This window comes from Triturus cristatus, chromosome 12, assembly GCF_964204655.1.
Source record: "Triturus cristatus chromosome 12, aTriCri1.1, whole genome shotgun sequence".
In the NCBI taxonomy this organism is placed as follows: Eukaryota; Metazoa; Chordata; class Amphibia; order Caudata; family Salamandridae; genus Triturus; species Triturus cristatus.
Genome location: NC_140595.1, coordinates 656,667,516 through 656,673,515, shown reverse-complemented (window position 1 = coordinate 656,673,515; position 6,000 = coordinate 656,667,516).

Below are 6,000 nucleotides of genomic sequence, written 5' to 3'. Positions count from 1 at the left end.
ATGTATGAGGATACAGTAGGAAGTATAAAAGTGATTCAGAAAGAGGCTTCAGAGAGGGAGTTGAGCAGGTGGAAAGAAAGTACAGGAATGTTGGATGAGATGGGTTGTTGGGTGGAATTATCTGAATACCAACGTTGGCTGTTACCAGATGCCTATGTACTCCCAGTAGTTACTATGGCACATGGTCCAGCCCACTTAAGTGCAAAAGGTATATGCAAACTTCTGGCCCCAGTTTGGAAAAATGAACAAATCCCAAAATGCGCAGACAATGTAGTGAAACACTGTATTGTTTGTTTAATGTACAATCCAGGAAAGGGAACCCCAACTCCAGCAGGTCATTTTGCTCCTCCAAAATATCCATTTGAGGTGTTGCAGATCGATTATATTCATATGGAGAGATGCAACAACCTCAAATACGTTCTGGTGGTAGTATGCGCCTTCTCAAGATGGATAGAAGCATATCCTCTAAAGGATAACACAGCCTTATCCACAGCTAAAGTTCTACTAAAATAATTTTTCCCCAGGTCTGGTTTGCCGCGCATGGTCTGTAGTGACAATGGGAGCGAATTTGTTGGCCAAGCCATGCAAAATGTTTGTGCACGTCTTGGTATCAAGCAAAAGTTCCAATGCGGCAAATCATCCACAGCAGCGGGTTTAGTAGAATGTTACAATGGAACCTTGAAGTTAAAACTAGCAAAGGTTCAAGCGAGTACAGGACTCAATTGGCCCGATGCTTTGCCATTAGCCTTGCTATCCACCAGAACTACAGTACACTCTCGTTTGGGACTTAGCCCTTACGAAGTGGTTTTTGGACGCCCAGCTAATGTATGGGGAGTCCCTCGCCCTAAGAAATACTCAGACTTGCCGTATCCAATATTGATTGACTATCTGCATGAACTTACGACTAAATTGCGTGTTCTCCATCAACAGGTTCAGAATGCTCTGCCGAAGGCCTCCACAGACCCAGGTCATTCCATCCGACCAGGAGACTGGGTCTGTATTAAAAACTTCCAGAGGACAAGGAATTTGGAACCCAGATGGCGAGAGCCCCGGATGGTTTTGTTAACTACGAGAACAGCAATTAAAGTCGAAGGAAAGAAAAATTGGATTCACGGCGTGCATTGTAAGAAAGTGCCTTTGCCTTTGCCCTACGATCAATGGGTACGCAGGGGTATTGGTGACTGTGAAAGTGAAAAAGTACCACGATTCGTACCCTTTAGTGATGCACACCTGAATGGGACACTGTCTGAGAAAGAGGACGACGATGTTTTGCAGGAAGCAATACCATCACATCGTCGCTTGGATACGACTAATCCACGAACATTGTTCCAAGACCAGAGCGTTCCTGGGAGGGAACGATACAACTTGAGACCTAGACCAAAGAACACTTAAAATTTCTCTCTTGTGTAGTATTCTGTCCCGGTTGCAGGGTCACGGTAGGAGTCTGAATTGCGACCTGAGTAGTGGCAATAGGCCTGCAGGACTTGCAGTGTCATGGGACGGCAGACAATCGTAATTGAGCGATTGAGGAAGATTGCCGTGAGCATCCATTAGAAAGATGGAAACTACACTAGGCAAAAGAGAGAGAAAAGAAGAAATAAAGAAAGAATCTTGTAAAATAATGTACAGTCGTTTCAGTATAACTTTATGTGTTATTATATTATTGTGTATTGTTTTGGCATTTACAGGTTGGATTATTTATGCTCTGCAGCAAAAAGTTATCTCTCCTTCTTCTTCGTCTTCTTCAACTGTCTTTCCACATCTCTTTCATACTCTTCCTCAACATGAACTCATTAGAAGAACTGAATATTATAACAATTCCTTTATTCAGTTATTACATCAGCATCAGTTAGTGGTTAATGCAACTAACTGTTGGGTGTGTGGACTTATGCCACACACCACAGAGAAAGGAATGCCATATTTAGTTCTCCCTTTTTAGGTCGAGGACTACCGGTCTGCCGAAGGCAGAACCGGAAGTCGGAAGATTTAATGTTTTCTAGAGTGGCTATTTAGCCCGCCTCTCTTTTAGCTTCTCCTCCATTGGCTGGCTTCCTAAACGGAGGCCAGCTATTGGAGGAGAGAGCCGTCCCTCCAAATAGGCTCCGTCTTTTTCAGATTCGGGGGCGTGTTTTTTGGTGTTCTTTCCACTTTTTAGCAACGCCCTTTTTAGGCGTGTTTTTCTCTCCTCCTGCCAATGGCAAGAGGAGAGAAAAAGAAACACGCCCCCGAATCTGAAACCGCCACTGCGTTTCTCCGAGGCATTTCTGCTTTGCCTCGGAGAAAGGCAGTGGTGTGCTTGCCTTTTGCTCTGCCTTATTCCTGTGGTCCCAGCGTGTCCAGCGTTCCCAGCATGTATAGATCATCTCGGGGGCGCCCGAGGGCTTCAGAGCGCGTCTCCCTATGCGTGCATGCCATGGTCTTTGTAGGTGTAATGCTGCAGCCCCCGCATTCATTTTGGGCAGCCCCGCAGGCACCCCCAGGGAACCTTGCAGCCAGCTCAGACTGGATATGTGTGCTGCATTGAATCAATCCATACCCTACTCCCACCGCAGCCTCGCGGAAGAACCATGGCAGACCCTCGCGTTTCTTTCTTGTACTTTATTTTATTTAGATAAAACAGAACCTATAGAATATATTACATCTACTTATAGGAAATTCTTTCAAACTAAAGCGGCCTGCTAATATAACAATATGAGTTGTATACGATATATATTCTATATATATATCTCGTGTGATCGTTTTCATGAAGCATACGCAAATGAAATGGCATCTTTTGCATGTGCAGTTACTGTGAAATTTACCATAAATGAAGATGCAGGTGATATATGTTATGACTTGCATATCGAAAGGACCTATTTCCTCAGACCTTGATTAAGAGCAAAAGAAAAAGAGAGAGATTGCGCGTAGGAAAGAGGTGAGAAAGGCGGATCGCGTCCTGTTTTCCTGTAATTAAAGAAAACGCGCCTTTTAATAACCTTGGATGCCAGGCGGTCGTATTTCACGCGCCTCGGCTCCCCTCGCTGCCTCCCTCGGGCAGGAGCTTGTACACCAATGTGAGTTTTGGGTCGGAGACGGCACCGCCTGCTCGAGAGATATGGTTTTTGCACATAAATCTCTGATCTTTGCCTGAATGGCTTCAGCCCCGCATTTCAGATGAAGGTTACGTGCGATATTTACAGCTGGCTCGCCCTCTCATTCTATCATTGCACATCCCCCTGCCCCCACCGTGTGCAGCAGGGCGGTGGGGGAGGGGGTGCTGCTTCAGTTTGTCCTAACGCTGCCAGCCGAGCCGGGTTCCTCCTCATATGGCGAGGCACGAGTGACATAAACCCCAGCCTGTCCAAACACTGTCTTTGATTTGCCAGGAGAGCAGTTGGTCACAAATGTATTTTTTTCCAGGCTTAACCCTGGCGAGAAGAGGCGGCGAGGGAAGGTATTTGCCTTCTCCCGGACCAGCGCACCCTGCGGTCTCCACCCACGTTCCGGGCTCCGGACCAGGGACCCTTTCATACGATAACCCGACGACCCCCACATCAGCTACCCCCTCACTGTGTGAGCGGGGCGGCGTTGGGTCTATGGGTGCGTTTCTCTCATTCTGCATCTAAATGTTTCCCTGTGTGTGCCTACATGAGGATCTTTGTGCTTTTCTCTTTCTGTACCTGATTATTGTGCGTGTGCGTTTGTTTTTGTGTGACTTCGTTTCTCTCTCTCTGAATGTGTTTGTATGACTGCGTGCATTGTTCTCTCTCTGAGTCTGAATGTTTGCGTGTTTGTTCGTTTACATGCGTGCCTGCGTTTTTCTCTCTCTATCTGAATGTTTGTTAGTTTACGTGTGAATGTGTTTGTTTTTCTCTCTCTCTGTTTGAATGTTTGTTAGTTTACACATGTGACAGTGTGCCCTCCCATCCCTCTGTATTTTAATGTTTCTGTGTGTGTCTGTTTACATGTGTATTTCTCCCGCTCGGTATCTGAATGTTTCTTTGTGTATTCAAGTTTGTATGTCTGTCTATGTGTGTCTTACTGAAACCCTGTAGGTAAACGAAATTAACAGTAGGCGCCAGTACAGCGCGCGCGCGCACAGGTTCACTTGAACGCGCGAAGCACCAAAAGATCCGATACTGATTTCTGAGGCCACACAAGGCTCTGGGAGGGGGGGGCTTATTTACAAGCCCTTTCCGACGCCGGGGCGTCACTTTTTCGAGATGTTTTAATCCGTTTTCGCCGCATCTGAAAACATACAAACGGGAATGTAAAACTAATTTTAAATGTCATTCTTTCTTTATCCGAGGTAGATGAGGCGAGCGGGGTTACACAGAGGAGCAGTGATATGAGAAACAGGCCCGGTGGACAGAATGACGGGCCTCATGGCGCATCTTGCAGGGGTCACAACTCATCCAGCTCAATGCATTGTGGGACTTGTTGTCCTATCGGGAGTACAGGCCAGTAACACCTGGCAATAGGCCTCTCAAAAGAATTCTATGACCTGCAGTCCTACACTTACGCTCTGAGGTTGAAACGTGTAGTTCCCAGAGCACAAGTATCAAGGGCCGGTTTTGCTGGACTTACAGCCACTCAAAATATCTGTATTTTCCGAAGTTCTTCCTTCAATTTCACTCCCTGCACCAGGACATGGCGCACTCAATCGTACAACCCGTTAGCCGCGAGGCCGTTGGGTGCCCGCTTACTCGCAGGGAGGGATGCCTGCACACACGGTCAGAGGCAGGTACCACTGCCCGCCCAGCGCCTTTTCCTCATTTCAACAGCTTCGAGCACCAGGTATGGGGCAGGAGGTGATATGTTTTCTAAAACCGGCTCCCACACTTGACTATACCGTGTGATCGTGAGCGATTAGTAGGGGGGAATGCGGGAGGCCTCGTTGATGCTGTTGGGATTAGAGCAGGCGCGCAACACCCATTGGACTCACAGGGCTTCAGCACCCCCCCCCGTCGTGTGTGGCAACCCGGGATGCGACCGCTTCCCGGGCAGACACAAAGCCATGCCCGAGCACTTCACAGGTCTTTGAAAGAGCATTTGCATGTTAATGAGGCTTCGCTGTTGTTTCACCCCTTCTAAGAGCCCCTGCAGCTCCACTCTGCCTAGATTCAGCCCCCCCCACCCCCGAAATCAGCGCCACTCTGCCTACTGTTTAAAGATTCAGCCCCCCTCCTCCCCCCCCCCCGAAATTTGGCTCTAGTTGCGCCTCTGGATTAGAGAGACCCGTATGACAGGCTCGACGCTAGCATACAGCTGTAGCGAAGTCATGGTTACCGGAGGCTGTCACTGTTTGATTTTAGGCAGAGCACTTTGTACCACCAAGATCAGGTCTCAATCCTAGTGGGGACACGCAGACGTTTATCCCCAGGAGGTCACTAAAATGAGTAAAAATAAACATCTGTTATTTGGTGCCCAGATGTAGATAGAGGGGAGTAGTGATGTATAGAGTTATGTAGTGAGAGAGTGTGAGGTAGATAGAGAGTGAGGTAGTGAAAGAGTGAGTTAGTGAGTGAGAGGTATTTTCTGACGGCAGAACTCTCACTCACTACCTCAATCACTCTCTATCTCACTACCTCACTCTTTATCTACCTCACTCTCTCACTACCTCACTCTCTATTTCAATACCTCACTCTCTCTCACTATCTCACTATCTCACTCTCTCTCTGCTAATGCAATAGGTATCACATATGCAAAAAAAAAAGCCAATAGAAATGACAATGCCATTTATTTAGGGATACAAAAATGATTAAAAAAAATAATGAGCAATACCAATAGCTCTACCTATAATATTGCCGAGACCATTGCATTGTAAATGCTTGTTCTTATGAGGGTTCTGCTTGGGCTTATTTTGTCATCTTCTCCAATGCTTATCAAAGCAAATTCAGACGATCCGTTAGTTCACATGTTAGTGATCCGGATTTTAGTCATAGTTCTTTGATTAAGGGAATGGTAGCTATGGCTAAAATCATGGAAAATAGTAAAATCTCCATTGATGAAAGAAAAGCG